This window comes from Mustela erminea, chromosome 21 (genome assembly GCF_009829155.1).
Source record: "Mustela erminea isolate mMusErm1 chromosome 21, mMusErm1.Pri, whole genome shotgun sequence".
In the NCBI taxonomy this organism is placed as follows: Eukaryota; Metazoa; Chordata; class Mammalia; order Carnivora; family Mustelidae; genus Mustela; species Mustela erminea.
In genome coordinates, this window is record NC_045634.1 from 14,411,948 (window position 1) to 14,434,227 (window position 22,280).

General features: G+C 37.3%; 1 long non-coding RNA gene across 1 annotated transcript in view; it reads right to left on the reverse strand.

Annotated features, from left to right (window-relative positions):
• LOC116581692 overlaps positions 1-22,280 on the reverse strand; it is a 122,522-nt gene that overhangs the window by 71,681 nt on the left and 28,561 nt on the right. The window contains exon 2 of the long non-coding RNA XR_004282177.1: positions 6,490-6,554. This is a non-coding gene — a long non-coding RNA (uncharacterized LOC116581692). The remainder of the gene's footprint in view (positions 1-6,489; positions 6,555-22,280) is intronic.

The following is a 22,280-nucleotide window of genomic DNA, read 5'->3' on the forward strand; positions in this document are numbered from 1 at the left end:
GTGGTGGGAATGCAAGCTGGTGCAACGACTCTGGAAAACAGCATGGAGGTTCCTCAAAATGTTGAAAATAAAACTACCCTATGACTCAGCAATTGCACTACTGGGTTTTTACCCTAAAGATACAAATGTAGTGATCCGAAGGGGCCCGTGCATCCGAATGTTTATAGCAGCAATGTCTACAATAGCCAAACTATGGAAAGAACCTAGATGTCCATCAACAGATGAATGGATAAAGAAGATGTGGTATATATACATAATGGAATACTATGCAGCCATCAAAAGAAATGAAACCTTGCCATTTGTGACAACGTGGATGGAACTAGAGGGTAGCATGCTTAGCAAAATAAGTCAATCAGAGAAAGACAACTATCATATGATCTCCCTGATATGAGGAAGTGGAGATGCAACATGAGGGTTTAAGGGAGTAGGAGAAGAATAAATGAAACAAAATGGGATTGGGAGGGAGACAAACCATAAGTGACTCTTAATCTCATAAAACAAACTGAGGGTTGCTGGGGGGAGGGGGGTTGGGAGAAGGGGGGTGGGGTTATGGACATTGGCGAGGGTATGTGCTTTGGTGAGTGCTGTGAAGTGTGTTAACCTGGCGATTCACAGACCTGTGCCCCTGGGGATAAAAATATATGTTTATAAAAAATAAAAAAAATTTTTTTTAAAAAAGAATACTGGTTTCTTTGGGGTTTTTTGGTTTTCTTTAAGATCTTATTTATTTATTTATTTATTTATCTGATAGAGAGAGAGAGTACAAGCAGGGAGAGAAGCAGAGAGAGGGAGAAGCAGGCTCCCCACTGAGCAGGAAGCCAGATGTGGTCTCAATCCCAAGACCCTGAGCAGATGCTTAGAAGGCAGGCACTTAACCTACTGAGCCACCCAGGTGCCCCAAGAATACTGTTATTGTTTTTAAAGAACTTTGCTTCTGTGACTTTTTAACAGATAATTAAAAGATGGAGGAACCCAATAGGAGGTGAATGATATAATCCAAAGAGCTACAAATGTAGGTTTAGAGAATTTAAATTCATTATTTAGGAATGAAGTGGTAATTATCGACCATCTGACCAAAGTCCTTTAGTTCTGGAATTTGTTTTTTACCCAACGATTTATCCTATACCCATAGTTCTCCCTCGAGTTTTATCTGTTTCTCTAAGTCATTGGTTTATTTAATTTCAAAGAATACTAGATAAGCCAAAGTAATGATTCCACAGATGTATAAATGTATGCTGAGATGAGGAAATTACAGACATTTCTATAAAGGAGCAAATGGAAGGGGAGCAGTTGGTTGGTTGTATACAGATGGGTTATTGGTTGGAATAAACTTCATCTTCTCTCTCTCTCTTTTTTTTTTAAACTAAGCAATATGGTCTCTTTTATTGCTTTGTGAACGATTAGCCAAAGAGCATAATTCTTGATGTACTGGTCTTTGATAGCCATCACTAAATCTATGATTCAAAGTTGTTGTTGTTGTTTTTTTTCCAACCTCCTAGCAATGTGGCATGAATCCTTATGTGAGTCTTACATGTAAGGAAGCCTGAGAAAAACATGCTTCACAACCTCATGAAGAAAATATACATATATGATACGAACTCTAACTTTGTGGGGGGGCTTTACTAAAAATGCAAAAGAAAGACAATGTTTTCTATTACAATCTTTCCCTTATTTTGTTAGGCTTTTCTTTGTAAGACCCAATTCAGACTAGCTATGTAAACTAACAGGGCATGTAATGGTAGAGTGTTTGAAGAATATTTATATAAATAAGAAAGATAGGATTATTGATTAAAATATTTTAAAAAATCACACCACTTCATTGCTCCAAATAACAATGGACTCGCCACTTAATTCAGAGAACATAAAAATTTCCTGATGCTGTATTACATGTCTTGCATCATCTGACCACTCCACATGGATTTGGGCTAGTTAGAGAGGATCTTAGCTGGTATAATATATACAAAGGTTATTTAAAGTGAAACAGAAAAATAGAGGTTAAAAGCTAGGGACCTAGAATCCATTAGATCTTGGTTAAATTGTAGCCTAGAATTTGCTAGTTTAGTAACCGTAAGCCGATCAAACTGTCTAAGCCTTGTTTTCCTCACTAAATGGGGATAGTGACTCTACCTTTTCTATAAGGTCATAAAGAAGATTAAATAAGATAATGAACTTAAGTACTGAGAGCTCAATGCTTTGTTTTATGTTCAGTATGTGTTCTACTTCACTTTTGTAGGCTATACTATTGTTGTTGGGATTTTTTTCTCTGATTCTTCATATATTTGCCCTTGAAGTTCCATCTGACTACAGTACTATTTTGTCATCTTCCTGGACAGTCAAATTCAGTAAATCTCCCAAGACTCAGCTCATTTACTATCCATACCACTACACATGTCAGTCTAACTAGAAGTTAATTCTCCTTCCTCAAAGGCATGAAAATTGTTATTATCAGCAACCAACATTTGCACTTAATTCTTGCAGGTTTATTTAGGTATTATCCCTTCATACCTGTCTCAGCTATATAGCAAGCTCCTTGAAGGCAGGTACTGTAACCATTTCCACATGTCTAATTCAGTTTCTCCCACAACATCCCAAACAATTAACATTGGTTGTCTTATCAATATACAGCAAATCCCAAGTACTTTTCATATTGCATGAAGTGGCTATAAAATGTGATTAGCTAACATTTATTGTATGTTACTAGTAATGTTCATTATGTCCCAGGCATTTGTTCTAAACACTTTAATGTTTTATTCCTTCAATCCTCACATGACTCAGTGAAGCAGATTTTTTTTTTAAATATTTTATTTGTTTATTTGAGAGAGATCTCAAGTAAGCAGAGAGGCAGGCAGAGAGAGAGGAGGAAGCAGGCTCCCTGCTGAGCAGAAAGCCCAATGCAGGGCTTGATCCCAGGATCCTGGTATCATGACCTGAGTGGAAGGCAGAGGTTTTAAACCACTGAGCCACCCAGGCGCCCCGAAGCAGATACTTTTTAAATCACTTTAGAGTTGAAGATATTGAGGCACAGAAGCTTAAAAGCTTTTGCTAGTGTGAAATAATAAAATATGTATATACACATGTTCATCTCTGCCCCAGTTCGTGCCACAGAACTTATAAAACCCTTGTAATTTCCTAAGTAATAAGATGCACTAGGAGCATCCTTGTTCTAATATTTGGTCCTTGATTCCAGTTCCTGACACAGGGCTCCTAAAACCCTTGGAATTTCTTAGGTGATATGAGTGTCTTTTGCTCTAATGAGGCAATTTCTGGTGGGCTTCTGGGAAGCATCAGGATGGGGTCTATTCACCTGGAAAACCAAGACATGATTAAAACATGGAACTTTCAGCCCCACCCCCTTCCACTGCAAGAGGAGAGGACTGGAAATTGAGTTAATGGCAGATTGTGCCTAAATGATGAAGCCTCCACAAAAATCTCCTAAGTATGGGGTTTAAAAAGTTTCTGGGTTGCTGAACAAGGGCAGGTGCTCGGCTAGTGGTGCAGCAAGAGACGGCATGGGAGCTCCATCCCCATCTCCTTATCCCCACATCATCTACCATCTAGATCTTTTATCATATGCTTTATAGCAAACTGGCAAATGTAAGTAAATGTTTTCCTGAGTTCTGTGAGCCATTCTAGCAAATGACTGAGGCCAAGGAAGGTTCATGGGAACCTGACTTATAACTGGTTTGCCAGAAGTATGGGTGACTGCCGGGGACTTGCAGTTGGCATCTTAAATAGAGGTGGCGGGTACTCTCCTGGGACAGGTCCCTTAACCTATGGGCTCTGATTCTATCTCCGGGTAGTATGAGAATAGAATTAAACTGTAAGACACCCAGCTGGTGTCAGAGAATTGCTTGATATGTACAAAACCCACAGATCTGGTGTCAAAAATATGAAGTGTGTAAGTAAAGGAGAAACACAGAGATGTGTGCTTTTAAGGAATTTACCCCAAGGTTATATAGTCAGTACAGGATTAAGGCAAGAATCGAACCCCGGCAGAATATCTCTAGATAGACACACCATGGTCCTAACTTCTACTCAATACTGTCTAATAATATAAGAAATTATCCATACTTAGTATTAGTACAAGAGTATTTAAATTCAGAATTTGAAAGTACTATAAGACCACTATTATTGTCTTTTCAGCTTCTTCTAAATTGGGCTAGAAACCAGGAACCAGATAACTAATACATCATATTATATAATAATATTATATATAGATATATAAATATAGATATAGATATAGTAGATGGCATCATCCTACTTGAATGCTTCTTATAAGATGCAGGAAATATGACTGTAGTTCCCTAAGGTGAAATCAAGTGTAAACGTAACATAAAATAGGACTGTCTTGCCAAAAAACATTTGGGGCACATGACGAGAGTAACAATACAGACTCTGAGGTAACAGAAACTATCTTACACTATTAAAGCAGATTTTCTTTTTAATTAAAACACACTGGTTTTTCATATCGAGAAAGAGAAAGCAGACCCAGGAAGCTGGTGGCAGGCCTAGTACCATGAGCTAGGCCTTGATGTTCTCCTGATGAATGTAAACCATTTCACAGAGAACCACCGGCCAAGAAAGATCAACACAAAATATCACTACTCCATAATCAAGCCTGAACCCAGACAAAAACAAGAACATTTCCAAACCACACAAGTAACCAAGCATGCTCTTAGCCTCACTACACTGAGTAACTGCTGCCTCTTTACTGATTATAGCATTAGCCTCCCCCAGGCCTTCTGTCCTGCAGGTAAGAATTATTAAGATATGAATCACAGAATAACCCCTTCCCCAAAGCATCCAATCCAAAGCAAATTTTTCTTCTTTGAGCCCTCGCCAAAATCAGTTGGCATAAGCCAGAATCCTATACTTCTTTCTCCTCTTCTCTTCCTGGTGTGCTCCATAGCTCCCTTTGGTCTGCGTTCTCTCTTCACTGGAACATGTCAGTAAACCAGCTTTGCTAGAGGAATAGTGTCCACTATTCCTATCACTATTTTTTTGACAAAGAAGCTGTGCCTAAGAAGAACTAATTGACTAAAGAGACAAAACTATTGTCTGAGTCGAGATTTACACCCCGTTTGCTTCTATTTTGGTGTGTTTTTGTCAAACCCACTCCATAGCCTAGTCTCCTAAACCACTATGTTACATAGCCTCCCATATGGTTACTGCAAATAAACACAGAGGGGTAATAGGGCAGTCTGGGAAACTAACCTCTACTGCACTCTTGTTATGTGTTGGCTATCTTATGTGTATTTCTTACTTAAATATCTAATTACCTTATTTAGATCTTAAATAACAACTCTTTTTTCAAAGAAGCTCAACTCAAAAACTAAAGATGTCTCTACTTCTAAATGTTAAGTAATTTCTCTTAAGTCAAAGGACTAGTGAGTTTTAAAGTTTTGACTTAGATATAACACATGGCTATCCCACACCGGAGTAGTAGCTGTTTGATCTTTCTCACAAGTGTTGGAACCTGGGACTCCCTATTCCTGCCTCTATCATATAAACTACTGAAATCAACCTGATTTTGAGAGCACATGGATTATTATGGAAAACTTTGGCTCTCACACATATAATGGCACTGGCCTAAAAGTATCTAGACAAAATGAAAATTGGGAAATAAAATGTGTTATTTCAGGAAATGATGTACGTACAGCCTATATGGTACATATCAGTGAATACAATAGTGAACTATCCTTGTCCTAAAGAGATACTGTCATTCCCCTGAGCTATAATCAGAGTATCTTGTATTACTGGGATGCTTTCGTCCTGAGAGTATACTAAGTGCCAGTTTCCTTTACCTTATAGTTTTTCTTTACCAAAATCATTTTCTGAAAGGAATGTAAAAAGAAGAAAGCAGAAACAGAGCATATCTCATATGCCTCATCTTTCTATAACATCAATTTTCAAAAATTATTTGGTGAAAAGCTATTCAAAACTGCATTTGAACAGGAATTCATTGTGACAGCAAGGAAAGCTAGACATTGGGTTGCTCCCCGTTTCTTAGACTCTCTGATAATCTGCTCTTCAGTAGGTCTAAAGTCAATGCTGAATTTTAACTAGAATTATTTGACTTTTCATACAGGTGTTGAAGATGAAATAGTGGTAAATCACTTTAGAATATAATGAAAATTCAGGTTATACACCCCTTAGAGCAGATGACATCATTAGCAATGTCAGAATTTATAGACTGGTATTTCAAATTCACTGGTATAGATAACAGGTATCAATACATACTAACAAGATTTTGTTTCCTGAAAATATGAACAATGCACAAATGACAAATGGCAACAAATCTTCACGTCATATGTACAGCCATTTACACTTCCTATCCATGAACACTGATACATACATTCAATGATGTAATGTTCAATAACATACTAATTCATTTCTAAGTGTCATTTAGTCATAAACTTTGAGTCATGATTTCACTTTAAATTGGACAGTACAATGCAAAAGAACTCCTGAAGCCAAAGGGTCTCATACCTGAGGAAGCATTCCAGGCAGCTATGTGCTATGACTTCCCAGAACGAGCACACAAGATCCAGGCCCTGTAACAAAAATTTTACACACTTACTAAAGATAGAGGATTATGGGATCTTAAAAGTTTTATTTGCCTTTTTATTAATATACTTCTCACTTTTGTTCACTAATGAACTAAAAATTTTCTAAACAGAGTACATGTAGAGATTTTTCAGAGATTTGGCAGTTCACTGCACCAGAGCTCTTGGCGCTAATGTTAAGTAGAATGGCTCACAGGGAAGTTACAGTGACAGAATTTAATGTTAAAGCTCAAGTCCTGAATTCCAACTCCATAGACCCAGAGTGAGGGGTCGTTTCATTTCTTAAAAGCAATTAAGGGTAAAGAAATAGGAAAAGACAAGATTGAAAGGCCAACTGGATTCAGCACAAGAACACTATAGAAATCAAACATTTTGATTAATGACCTCTTTGACCATGAGAAAGCCTGGTAAATAGTTCTGACATGATTATGACATAGATTTATTTATAATGACTAAATATTTTGGGACTAAATATTTTGGGAGGCAGTTTTTTCATAAATAGAAGAGGAATTCGTATTTGGAATTGTGTTCCTATTTCCAAAGTCTGCCCTTTTTTTCAGATGTCAATGCACTCATAAGAAACATTTCATTCTAGACATAATCCATTTTCTTAACACATCTTCAGAATTTCTGGCTTATCAAAAGAAATGAAATCTTGTCATTTGCGACAACGTGGACGGAACTAAAGGATATTATGCTTAGTGAAATAAGTCAATTGGAGAAAGACAACTATCATGATCTCCCTGACATGAAGAGTAGAGATACAATGTGAGGGGTTTGGCGGGTAGGAAAAGAAAAATGAAACAAGATGGAATGGGGAGGGAGACAAACATAAGAGACTCTTAATCTCACAAAACAAACCGAGGGTTGCCAGGGGGAGTGGAGTAGGGAGAGGGTGGTGGGGTTATGGACATTGGGGAAGGTGTGTGCTATGGTGAGTGCTGTGAAGTATGTAAACCTGGTGATCCATAGACCTGTATTCCTGGGGCTAATAAATACATTATATGTTTATAAAAATTTTAAAAATTATTTAAAAAGATATATAAAAAAAGAATTTCTGTCTTTTCTTTTTTTTCCAGATTTATTGATATGTAACTGACACTTAACATGGTATATGCTTAAGGTGTACAACGTGACTTGATACATGTATACGTTGTGAAACGATTACTACAATAAAATTAGTTAACACATCCATCGCCTGACAGAATTACAATTCTTTTTTATTTTCTGGGGAAAATATTTAAGACCTACTCTCCTAGCAAATTCAAGTATACAATACAGTTAAAGTCACCATGCCATACATTAGATAGCCAGAATGTATTCATATTATAACTGGATATTGGTATCCTTCGACAAACATAGATTCCACTGGCCCCTGACAACCACCATTTTGTTCTGTTTCCGAGTTTGGCTTTTTTTTTTTTTTTTAAGTTTCCGCATATATTGAGATCACACAGTATTTGTCTTTCTCTACCTTATTTCACTTAGCATCATACATTCAAGATGCAACCGTGTTGCTGCAAATGGCAGGGTTTCCTTCTTTTTTAAGGTTTACTGATATTCCATATGAGACAACTTCTTTTTCACTCTTCTTTCAGTGGACACTCGGACGCTTAGGTTGTTGCCTGTCTTGGCTACTGTGAATAATGCTGAAATGAACATGGGGGTACAGATATCTCTTCCAGGTAGAGATTTTATTCCATCAGATATAACAAAGAAGTAGGATTACTGGATCATATGGTAGTTCTATTTTTAAATTTTGGAAGAATCTCCATACTCTTTTTCATGGTGGCTGCACCACTCTATATTCTTACAAACAGTGCACGAGTGTTCCCTTTTCTCCATATTCTCACCAACACTTTTATCTCTTGTATTCTGATGATAGCAATACTAAAAACTGTAGTTTTGATTTGCATTTCCCTGATGCTCAGTGGTGTTGAACACTTTTTCACGTATCTGTTGGTCACTTGCATAACTTTTTTTGAAAAATGTCTATTCATGTCATCTGCCCATTTTTAAATTGGATTTTTTTTGGTATTGAGCTGTATGAGTTACTTATATTTTGGATATTAACTTACTGTTTGATATACAGTTTGCAAATATTTTCTCCCATTTTATAGGATGCCTATTTATACTGTTGATTGCTTCTTTTGCTATGCAGAAGCTTTTAGGTAATCTAGTCCCACTCATTTATTTTTCATTTTGTTTCACGCTTTTGGTGTCATATGCAAAATACACACACACACACACACACACACACACACACACACACACCAGACAGTGCCAAAGAGCTTTTTCTCTGTTTTCTTCTAGGAGTTTTATGTTATCAGGTCATATGTTTAAGTCTTCAATCTGTTTAGAGGTTTTTTTTTTTTTTAAGATTTATTTTTTATTTATTTGACAGAGACAGAGAAAGAGCACAAATAAGGGGAGGGGCAGAGGGAGAGAATCATCAAGCAGATTGCCCACAGAGCAGGAAGCCCAACATGGGGCTCCATCTCACAACCCATGAGATCATGACCTGAACTAAAACCAAGAGTCAGATGCTCAACTGACTGATCCACCCAGGCGCCCCTGTTTTGAGTTTATTTTTATAAATCGTGTCAGACAGGAGTCCGTCCTTCTTGCATGTGAACACTGTTTACCCAACATCACTTATCAAAGAGATTATCCTTTCCCCATGGAGCATTCTTGGCTTCCTTATCAAATATTATTAGAACATACACACGTGGGTTTATTTCTGGCTTTTTATTCTATCCCTTTGGTCTGTGTGTTTGTTTTTATGCTAATATAATACTGTTTTGATTACTGTAGCATTGCTGAGTAGTGTGAAATCAAAAAGTGTGATCCCTCTAGTTTTGTTCTTTCTTCAGATTGGTTTGGATAATTGGGGTCTTTTGTAGTTCCACATAGATTTAAGGGTTTTTCCTGTTCTGTGAAAAAGCCATTGAAATTGTGATAGGGAATGTATTGAATCTATAGATGGCTTTGGGTAGTACAGACATTTTAGCAATATTAACTCTTCTAATCCACAAATACAGGATATATTCCATTAATTGGTTTCTTCTTCAATTTTTTTTTTATCTATGTCTTACAGTTTTCATTGTATAGATCTATCAGTCCTCTGGTTAAATTTATTCATAAATGTTTTATTCTTTTTGATGTAACTGTAAATGACACTGTTTCCTTCATTTCTTTTTTAGGTATCTCACTGTTAATATATAAAAATGCAACTGATTTTTGTATGTTGATTTGTATCCACTGAACTCATTTATTAGTTCTAACAGTATTTTGGTGGAATATTTAAGGTTTTCTATATATAAGATCATGTCATATGTGAACAGAGACAATTTTACTTCTTCCTTTCTGATTTGGATGCTTCTTACTTGTTTTCCTTGCCTAACGCTCTGGCTGAGATTTCATGTTAAATACAAGTAGTAAGCATCCTTGTCTTAATCCTGATTTTAGAGAAAAAGCTTTTAGCTTTTTTTTTTTTTTTTTTTTTTAATTTATTTTTATTTCCAGCATAACAGTATTCATTATTTTTGCACCACACCCCGTGCTCCATGCAATCCGTGCCCTCTATAATACCCACCATGAAGCTTTTAGCTTTTGAGAATGATGTTAGTTGTGGGTTTGTCATACATGGCCTTTATTTGGTTGAGGTATATAAAAAGTATAGGTATATAAAAAGCTGTCAAACACCTTTTCTGAATCTACTGGGAGGATCATATGATTTTTATCCTTCATTCCATTAATATGGTGTTATCACATTTCTTGGTTGTACATGTTGATCTTCCTTTCATTCCAGAAAAAAAGTCCCATTTCATCACATGCATGATTCTTTGGATGTGGTGTTGAATTTCCTTTGCTAGAGTCTTATTAGGAATTTTTGTAGCTATGTTCATCAGATGAATATATGTCTCTGTATGGCTTTGGAATCAATGTAATGCTGGCTTCATAAAGAGTTGAGAGCACTCCTTTATCTTCAAGTTTTTGGAAGACTTTGAGAAGTATTTGCATTCATTCTTCTTTAAATGTTTGGTGGAATTCACCAGTAAAACCATATGGTTCTAGGCTTTACTTTGTTTAAAGGTTTTGATTACTGTTTAGCTGGTTTGGAACCAGCTATAAGGCTGCTGCTAGATCTGCACTGGGGTCCACAGTCAGTAGGCTTGTTACCAAGAGCTCAGGCAGAAGGGGTCCTGTCCCTGCGTCAATGGGCCTGCCCTCCAGTAACTTGTTCTGTAAGGTAACACTGGGACAAGTGTCACTTCGAGGCCCACAACTGGGTTCTCAGCTAGTGAGTGCCCTGTTACCAGATGCTCCACTGGTGTGACCCCTACCAGATTCCTAGGAGGATTGGACTGATCCCTCACCATGACTGGAAAAGCTGGAGCTGAGCAGAGTCTTTCCAATGTCTCCTGAGACATAGATGTGAAATTCCTGCCTGATTCCAGTGCAGGGAAGACTATACCAAAAGAGCGTAAAACTTGTAGGGCCCTTTCATGATCTCGGGGTACAGACAGGAGTGTCTTTTACTGGGTTCCTGGGCTGGCAGGTCTGTCAGGAGACCGCAGCTGTGATATTGTTCAAGCCAAGTTATAGAGCCCTTGTGAGACAGGGAAACTGAAGAAGGACTCCATAAAAATCTGCTTTTTTGCTCCTTTTCCTGCTTCTGTTCTTGCTAGTACCTGCAACCTGCTTTACATATGCCTCATAGTACAAATAATGTATATCCTCCTTGAAAGGGACAAGGATTTCATGATTTCTTCAGAGTCTTGCAGTACAACAGGTGACATCTCAGGAAGGATCAGGTAAGAGTGACCGGACAAAGTCATTATGTGTGTATTCCAGGCTACTGGCACTAGACATCTCAATGCCAAGATCCTCTGGATCTAAGCAATAAGTGACATGGAAGACACATGGACCCCTGCCCTTGTTCTGATCAGTTCTTGGATGCCTGAGAGGACATGTGCACCAGACCACAATCCTCACTAAAATACCCAGACCCTGAACAAAGATGAGACTCTCCTTTTCCTTTCTGAGGCTCCCCGATACTCTATCTTATATCTGCACTCTTTCTATATCTTCAATAAATTCTTATCTTATTCCCTCCCGTCTCTCATTTGATTTCTATCCTGCATATAGCCAAGGATCCTCTTGGCTTATCCCGTGGGACCCCCTCTGAGTCCTTAGACCCACCCTGTTTACATCACTTCGTGGAAGTGCTGGTAACAGACCCAAAGCCAAGCAAGGTTATGGCTGAGTCCCCAGGCATAAGGAGCTGTTTCCATTTTTGTCACCTGGACCATGGTATAAATCTGTCTTTTCAAAATGGCTCTCCTCAGTCCTGAATTGCCCTGTGGTTTCACAATATCCTCTCTGGATCCCAAACCTCTCACAAAAGCACTTTGTTCACAGATAGATGTCAATTCATTTTTGTTGGGGGGAGAGGTTACATGAAGAGAATATCTTACTCAGATATTTTGTTGACATCACTTAAAAATTCTTTCTGAAAAAATATGGAAAAGACTTTAGAGCTGTACATGCATGTGTTATTAAAGACAGAATCGTAGGTGCCTCGTTAGCGCAGTAGGTAGCGCGTCAGTCTCATAAAGACAGAATCGTGGCTGTAAGATAAATCACTTTTATAGTAAATTTATAATAAAACATAACTCATCAGAAAGAAAAGAAGTAGGACTCATTCATTCACAAATATTTATTGATCACCCTATTCGATTCTCAGGGGAAAAAATGAATAATAATGCATACTAATACATTGTTTAAAGGTGATAACTATTATAGGGAAAAATGGGAAATAAGTCAAATAAAGGGAATTGGGAATGCTGGGGGCAAGGAAGGGATGGTGTGATTGAAGTTGAATAATGTGGTGGGGTGGGCTTATTTGAAACACAGACATGCACACACACACAATAACTAGAAGATTCTCCTTAAGGATATGAAGAGAGAAAGAATTGTAAACAGAGGCAACAGCCAGTGCAAAACCCCTACAGAGGGAATGTGACTGTTTAAGGAACAAGTAAGGAGAGTTTAAGCTGAGGAATGACATGGTTTGTGCTGCATTTTTTAAGGATAACTGTGGCTTTTGTGTTGAAACTTTAGGAGAGGCAAGACTGGAAGTGTTGGAAAACTAAGAAGCTTTTGAAATAATTGAGGCAAACCAGGAGAATGGCAAATCGGGGCTGTAATATGAGGGACTAAGGAATCTGTGGTCCCTAGATATATTTGGAAAGTAGAAAAATATACAATTTCCTTTAAAGAAATGGATGTGGAAGGGAAGAGAAAGAGAAGGAGTCCATTGTTTTGACTTGAGGAAACAGAAGAGTGGATTTGCAATGAACTGAGATGAGTTAAACTCATATGGAACAGGTTTGGGGAGAAAGATCAGAAGTTTAGTTTGGGACATATTGATAAATATTATAGGAAAAATGGGAAAGCAGTCAAATAAGGGGAATTGGGTATGCTAGGGGCAAGGAAGGGAAGGTGTGATTGAAGACCAATAAGGTGGGTATGGTGAGTTTTACTGAAAGTTTGAAGATTCTCTCAGAAACCTGAGTGAAGAAGTTGCACAGACTGTTAAACACATGAATCTATATGACCGAGTGTGATTTGAGCTCAACATATAACACAAACTTTTACCATAAACTTTGTAGCTCAAGTCAACATAAGTTTGTTTCTTACAGTTCTAGAGGTCAAAAATCTAAATTGAGTCTTATGGGGCTAAGATCAAAATGTCAGTAAGGTGGTCGACCTGGAGGCTCCAGCAGAATCTGTTTCTTTGTCTGTTCCAGGTCATGGCCCTCTCTTCCATCTGCAAAGTGCTTTACTCTAGCTTCCTCTGCTGTGCTTCCATCAGCTTCTGCCTGTGACTCTCTTGCCTTCCTCTCATAAGGATACTTACCATTACACTGGGCTGATACGGATAATCCAAGATACTCTTCCCATCTCAAGACCATTAATTTAATCACATCAGCAAAATCCTATTTGCCAAGGAAGGCAATGCATTTAAATATTTTGAGAATTAAGATTAGCCATCTTTCAGAAGCCATGATTCAGCCACCATGAATGGTCTATGAAGCCATGGGACTGGACGAGTTCACCAAAGGAAAGAGTGTAAGTTGAAAAGAGGAAGATCATCTTCTAAACCTGGGCACATTCAAACACGAAAAGCTAGAGAAAAGAGAAGCAACTAACAAAGACTGGAAAAGGGTAAAATAGAAAAACAGTGAAAAGAAACTGTAGAGTATTCTTAAGCGGGTTGAAGGGAAAAGGAGTAATCTATTGTGTCACCATGATTTAGTCTAACAAATTCATCCTGGTACAAGACTTTGGTCTAAACATTGAGGAAACAAGATTGTAAAAGATTACTGAAATCCATTGCATACATATAGACATAGAGCAAATAAACAGCAGCACTCTGAATAATTCAGAGAGCATAATGACAGATGGTACAAGGAAAATACAAACAAGTGATGAGATAGGGAATGATGGGGAGAGAGTGCAATGGGTATTTTTTAGGGTGAGTGGCTAGGAAAAGCCCCCAAATGATCACACTGAGTTGAGACAAAATGACAAAAAAGAGTGAGTCACAGAAAATTCGGAGGGATAAAGAGAGCTCTGTCCAGAGAAAATAGCTTGAGGCTGGACAAAGAAGGAAGAACCTCAGCACATCTGAGAAAGAGAAGGCCAGATGAGCCCCAGGGTGGAGAATGGGGAGGGTGATGTGAGATGAGTCGGGGAAAAAAGGAAGTGCCCTGTCATGCAGTGTGTGTTCAGGTTCAACTGTGGGGCCCACTTGGGATTTTGGATTTATTATAAGTGTAAAGGGAAATCAACGAGGGTTTTCCCAGGCTGTGACAGGATCTCATTTCTGTGTCTGATAGAATTGGGGCAGCAAAGAGTCACATTAGGGAGACCAGAGCAGAGGGACTGCAATAGTGGAAGAGAGATGGAATGCTCTGAACTGAATGAGAAGTAGTGGATATATGTTCTCCACGTGGAGACGACAAGCTTTGTTGATAACCTACACAAGAGGCATTTATTCTTTTTATTGCTTCTCTGCCTCACAGAAATTAATTTGCAGCATTTGTGATTTGGTAAAAACGTTATCCTCAGATGGTTTCAAATCTTCTTGTAAACTGGTTAATCCTACTGTATACCTATGGCAACGCTACAAATTATACTCAATGAATACTTTAGACAACTATAAAGACACCAACTAAAATGTGATTAGCAAAACGAAGTTTAGTTTGATAATAGTTTTTGTCTGCTTTTTGTTGCTATTGTTAAAAAAGTAAACTGGTGATGAGTTTGAGGATAGATATTATTAAAGAAGTATGTTAGCAAAATAGTAATAAATTTCCCTCTGTCAAAAATAATATATATTAACAATAAATTTTGGAAGATTCATAAAGAATAACTATTCCAAAACCCTATAAAGATAATATGCAGAGATAAGAAGGCTTTTTTTTTGTTGTTCTGTTTCATCTTGTTTTTAGACAACATAGGGAAAAAAATGAATGGACAGTAAAACTGCCAAAACAATCTGGTTTTATTTTATTATAAGTTACAAAGAAAAAATAACTTTCTTTTTTGAGCTTATCTATCCATATACTCTAAAAATAGCAAAAGAGTTTGATAGCATGCCATTCTCGTATAACATAAATTTTAAGGCATTCAATAATAGTAATCATTTAGATAGCATCCATCAGAAAATTTCCCATTGCTGCTCATTTTATTAGTTCCATTGAATAGCAACAACAGCAGACTGCATTTTAAAAAGTTAAGGGTAAACAAAACAAAGTTATTTTGTTTTTAACAAAAAAAGGGGGGAAAAAGGAAGCTCAAACGCACACTGCTATTAGAGTCAAAACAAAGAAAATTCATCAAAGCATACATGAAGGCCACCCTGGAAACAATGATATTCACACTCTAGAGAAGACAACAGATACTGGTCACAACAGGCTGCCATCAGATTCTAGGGGGGAAGTCAGTGTGAGCACACCACAGTGTGGTTGGCTGACCGTTCGTGTCCCACACATGGATGTCAAGAACATACTTCTAACCTGCATTCTGATTGGTTACATCTAATTTAGACTTTGAGATAGACGGTAAATGGATTCTTTCTCTAAGTTCCGGAGCCGGGTCATATTAACTTATTTGATCACAGCTAAGAAGTAATTTAATTTAATTACTGCAAGACTTAATTTAATTTCTGTCTTAGTACAGCTACTGTTCTTTAAGACAGCAAAAGTATCCTTCTGCTGTATCATAACAGGACAATAATAAAGATTTGGACTCATGACTTTAAACAGAGGACTGCTGTTTACTTGAGTACATTACTTCATCATTAGAAATCTTGGAAAAGTTCTTCTTACTATTTGGGTAGTTGAACCAGAGTCATGTGTATTTTAGGGTGTGGATAGTCTACTGGTTGTAATCAGGAGGTGATGCAAAAATGCACCCATAAATAGGGGAAAATGCACTTATTTTACATTTAGTAGTGTTCTATTGCAGATGTACTGGAAATCATAGGCAAGAGGAGACTAATTTCTCAAGTGGAACTTGGCTAAGAGGAAAAAATGGAATTCTAGAAAAGCACTATAAGAAACTTTTTTTTCCCCTTAAGTATTCAATTTACACTAATAATTCCAATAAGCAATGAACATGAGCACCAAGGTCAGGGTCCAATATTAGCACATCTCTTGAATGTGTCAGTGCTGCAGATATTCATACTAAAAAATCAAGAGCCTACAAATGAATCTATTAAGAATTATAGACAAGGGGCCCCTGAGTGGCTCAGTGGGTTAAGCCTCTGCCTTCAGCTCAGGTCATGATCTCAGGGTCCTGGGATCGAGCACCACATTAGGCTCTCTGCTCAGTGGGGGCCTGCTCCCCCTCACTCCCTGCCTGCCTCTCTGCCTGTGATCTCTGCCTGTCAAATAAATAAAATCTTAAAAAAAAAAAAAGAATTATAGGCAAATGTAAAGGAGTATTTAGCAAGCTTCAGGAAGCTTTCCTTCACTGATGGATGTTAAAGACATATGCCTTGGATGTTTTAGGCGACATCAATATAATCATACTCAAAATCAATAATGAAAAGACTAAATGTTCTTTTTTTTTTTTTAAATCTACCTCCCCAATTTCTTCAACATCAGTCCCTTTTAGAGTCTTTCTGTTTGTTTTTTCTCAAGTCTGGAAAATACTGGCTCTTAGCGCCATTGTGACTTAAAGCAGAAGGACCCTCATCATGACCCTAGATCGATTATATTTGTTTATTCCTAAAATATTCATTTTGCTTAGAAATAGACACAAGTTGTTGACACGTCTGATTATAGTTCCCTCACTCTACCATTGAACAATTTGTTCTAGGTATGCTAATTCTCATGATGTTCTGCTACAGAAATTAAGACAGTATAATTTTTAGAAATGTCAATCAAGTATATTCTATCATTGTCAGCACATTTCAGCACTGATTTCTTACAAGATGTAGGGGTCCTCTTTTTGTACAGTTTAGTGATAAGAGAAGTTGCAAAAAACAGTAGCCATATAGGAGAATTAGCAGGAGTAAAATTAAATTATGTTAAAAGTTACCTACTACAAATGGCCCACTGTGCAGCCATTATGCAGAAAAAAGGAAAAAAAAAAGGTCTCAGCAGACTGGCAAACTTAGACAGGCAAGCCAGTGGCTAAGAATTAGAAGTCAGCCTATTGGAAGGCTACCCTCTGGAAAACTTGACCCAAAAGAAAGCCTGCATAGCCAAGTGGTTAGGAAAGAAACTACCATCTGAAAAGACAATTTGAGGACAGTACCACCAGATGCACACTGTAAGCCATCCTTAGAGATCTGCCATTTGTACCCACGTATTAAAGGCTCTGAAAAGTCCTGCAAAGAAGTTTGTTTAACTTTACTTAGCCCAATGTTCTCCATACTTATTTGGACAAGGAAATGCCCGCGTGTTTATTGAAACACAGTTTGGAAAATGTTGTTGGGTTGGTAAATCAAAGTTTTACCCAAAGTCTCACTTGGTTCTTTCTGGAATTAATCTATGTCCTGACATATGTCCATTGCCTGCCAGACCATGTGTAAACCCAAGGGAATCTATAAATTTGGTCACACAGGTAGTGCAAAATAATTTAATTTTTTTTAAATATTTATTTATTTGAGAGAGAGAGAGAGAGAGAGAGAATGGGAGTGAACACAAGCAGGTAAAAGAGCAGAGGGAGAGGGAGAAGCAGGTTTCCCGCTGAGCAGGGAGCTGGACGCACAGCTCGATCCCAGGACCCTGGGATCATGATCTGAGCTGAAGGCAGAGACTTTAACTGACTAAGCCACCCAGGCGCCCCAATGTAAATTATTTTTTATCTCACTTTCTATATTAAATGTTCTTTAACTACGTGTTACCTTGGGGGAAAGGGAATCAAATGAGTTAAAGAGTGTGAAAATCACTGTCAACTGTTATCTTTCAGAAACGTTTAAACTTCTCTTAAAGTTGTGTTCCAAATGACATATAAGAATCTAGCAAGGGATCAATCAGTGACTACCATCTTGAGTTTTTAGTTTAATTTAGCAAACAAAAACATTTGGTGTGGAAAAAGCTTAAGTGTTTTTTATCTGAAGTCGCAAGTATTGGCAGTTGACATAACCACTTTCACGATCACCCCCACCAGTTTGCTAACTGCACTCCTGCTGAACACTGCATTTTATCAAAAACATATTAAATCCTACTACCTAGTAAGAGAAGTACAGAACAACTTTATGCATACCTAGCTCCTTATGTTTGACAAAGCATTCAAGGCGAACTTAAACGTTATTTATTTTAGATTATTGTAATTCTTTTGCCATTCTGCAAAACTGGTTAAACCTGGGGGATGGAGGAATTCATGGTTTAATTCTGCACAGCCACAAAGATGTCATCAAATTCTACCTGGCTCAGATCTGGTTTTTGCCAAGAAAATGTTTTAGTGATTCAAGCTCCGTGAAAGATAAACTTGGGAGCTGGAAAATTTTAATAAGTATTTTTAACAGCAACTCTTCAGTTTCATTAGGTTTGATGAAAGCAGATGATAAGATGGATAATTTGCCAGCTAGGGGTTTTTACTCTCAAAACAAGTGTGTGTTGCAGGAAGTTAGTACTAAAAGGTTTGTAAAATGCCTAGGTCCAAAAATCATATGCCTCATCAGAGTGTATTCAGTGGGAAGACACACTACTTGCTGTTTTCAAACAAAAAGAAAAATGATTCAATAAGGAGCAAATTTATCCTGAGAATAGAAAGCAACAATTAAAAAAATTAACAAAACAAACAAAAATTTCCCTGGCCAAATAAGCTAGAACATTTTCTTAAACACATAATTTTGAAAAGTACCTTCAAGTTAATCACTGCTGATAGCTAAGTTCTAGAGACAGTCGCTGTAGGATATTGTGCCCATAGTTGATAATACTGTACTGTGCACTTAAAAATTGTTGAGAGCCGATCGCTTGTTAGGTGTTCTTACCACAATAAAAATACATGTATATATAACTTGTAAGACTTAGCTTCTGCAAAATGTGATTAAGTGTTTAAGATAGAGATTTCTTGAGATTTTTATGATTACATAGTTATTTTGTCTGATGCCCATGTATCACACAGGTAATATCAGTTTATTTGCTTAATGTCTCACAACTAAAAAGCCTGATTAATTCATTCATTCGAGCTTTATATTTCAAAGCAATATTTGCATAGGAAATAATTTCCAAAAAATGTCAATGCTATTTCTGAACAGTACACAAAGCATCTTGGAGCTGATATACACGACAACAGATGTATAAACTATTATGATGCTAGATTTAGTCAAGGGAGAAGAGAAATAAATATCATCCTATAGCTATTGTACAAATGTTTATATGTTTCAAATTATCTCCCTGTGCTACATAAACACACACACACTAGCAGAGTAAAACCCCAAATATTTTTTAATCCAAATATGTGAAATGAAAAGTAAGATCCTAACACTGTTTTGTTTGATCGATCATGGCTGACATCTAAAAAATGTTTGAATCCTCCCAAATTGTTTTGGTATCATCTCTATAATACCAATGCCTGATTGGATTCCATAAGTATACCAGTAAATATTTATTGACTACGGACTATGTGACTTTGTTGCCCTGAGACTTGTGGAGAACAAGAAAGTGTTCTTAGGGGAAATATTACCTATTAAAAAGATTCCTGGGTGCCTGGGTGGCTCAGTGGGTTAAAGCCTCTGCCTTCAGCTCAGGTCATGGTCCCAGGGTCTTGGGATCGAGCCCCACATCCAGCTCTCTGCTCAGCAGGGAGCCTGCTTCCTCCTCTCTCTCTGACTGCCTCTCTGCTACTTGTGATCTCTCTCTCTGTCAAATAAATAAATAAAAATCTTTAAAAAAAATAAAAGATTCCCGGGCGCCTGGGTGGCTCAGTGGGTTAAGCCGCTGCCTTCGGCTCAGGTCATGATCTCAGGGTCCTGGGATCAAGTCCCACATGGGGCTCTCTGCTTGGCAGGGAGCCTACTTCCTCCTCTCTCTCTCTCTGCCTGCCTCTCCAACTACTTGTGATTTCTCTCTGTCAAATAAATAAATAAAATCTTTAAAATAAAAAAAATAAAAAATAAAAAAATAAAAGATTCCCTAATACTAATTTCTAAATCATGTCATAGCTGTCCACAGTCATGTAAATGCTGATAAAAAAAAAATCATGCCACACAAGAGGCCATACCATATTCCAGGTTAGAAAAATTAATGATGAAATTAATGTAACAAATTTCTACTGTGTCTCCTATATGTAATCAACTTCAAAGATCTAGGGTTTTGTATTGGTATACTTAAAGAATAGAACATGATCTTTGTTTAATGACTCGGATATTCTGCACACGTTTTATTAAAAATACCAACATAGGTTTTAAAAATAAATATTCAGACTTTGTGACTTTCTAGGTTTATCAAGAACAAATTTTAATACGTTTCTTTCAATAAAGCGCATGAACTCTTTTGGTTTTTACATGTAGTCTGTGCAGACCTGCATATTAAGATAAGCCTATCTTTCCAAGAGTAAAAGGTATTTCCAGGGGAGTTTTTGCTCAATTTGAACAATGAGTTAAACACAGAATTACAGCAACTTCATTTAATGCTCCTGATTTTAGTAAGTGCATATATGTACCTTTAGAATATATTCAAAATGGTCCAGGGAACTTTTCAGTGTTGAACAGCAAAGCAGAAAAGGAGGACTACTTGTGTCATGCACCACTTCCTCCCTAACATGATTCTGAAATATAAACTTTACAAGGTTGTTTTTAGTTGTGTGGGAAACCAGTGTTTCTGTGAGATAAAAACACGGAACTAATTGTTTATATTAGAGCCTTTAGGACTGGTGCTATTTTATATGCAAATTTACTGAAACAATTTGTTTTACATGTGTATTAAGTCAAATGGATCAAATTATCTGAGTGGGTTGAACTAAGATGATAGACCGTTTCATCCTATTTGAAAAGAATTCGCGATTCAGCATTTTATACAAATCTAATTGAAATGTATTCATGCCTCTGTGGAGCAGTGATAAACTTAATAAATGAGGACAGTTATTATGCACCAATAAAATACCAAACCCGGCAAATTATAAAATAGTTATCGGTGTGACTGCTTAAAATAACACAGCTAGCTCTAAAGCTGGGTCAAAAATAATTATTCCAGCCGTCAGAAGAACAATCTAGCAGAATGAACTCTATTTTTTTTCTGCCTGAAGATTAAATATCTCTCTAGATTCTCTCCAGTAATAGATTCTCTCCAGAGCTGGACTGTACGCATCATAGATGATAGTTCCAGAGCGTCATTATGACCTGGGCCATGGCCGGCATCAGCTGTCAGGCCCACACACAGGACTAACCATTGGTTCACAGCCTGCAACAAACAGGCCTGTGAAGGGAAGTGTTTTCATGAAGCGAGTGTTTTCCTATCATTGCAATGAGATAGGTAAAATAGCTTTTTTTGATGATGAGGTCACGAGTCATTTAATACCGTGGAACTAGTTATTTTCAGCTGTTTTTCTTTTCCTTCTCCCCCTCTTTTTGGTCAGTACTAAAGTGAGCTCTTTCTTGATGAACAGGACAAAAGGACAAGAGTGGTCATGGCCTTGAGTTAAGACCATGGCCTTTGACAGTTTTGTTGCCGGAAGACTAACAGGATGTAACAAGAAAAGAAAATTCTAACATCCTAGATGTCGTCTTGTATCATTATGTAATGGGGTATTTTTTTTAAGAACTTCTTAATGCTCTTTTTTTAAAATAATCCTCCTTTTAAAAAATATGAAATCTGGGGCACCTGGGTGGCTCACTTGGTTAACACCTCTGCCTTCGGCTCAGGTCGTGATCCCAGCGTCCTGGGATCAAACCCCATATTGGGTGCTCTGCTCAGCAGGGAGCCTGCTTCTCCTCTCTCGCTGTCTGCCTCTCTGCCTACTTGTGATCTCTGTCTGTCAAATAAATAAATAAAATCTTTAAAAAAAAAATAGAAATAATAAAAAAAAACACAAAAAATTAAAAAAAAATAAAATAAAAAATATGGAATCTAACTTAGTAGCTCTACAAGAAACTTTGACTTGCATACAAGATAACTAAAAGATGGTACAAACTGCAGAGCTCTTTATTCAACATGGTAGTTTGCAAAAGGTTTGCCTTGCGGTGAG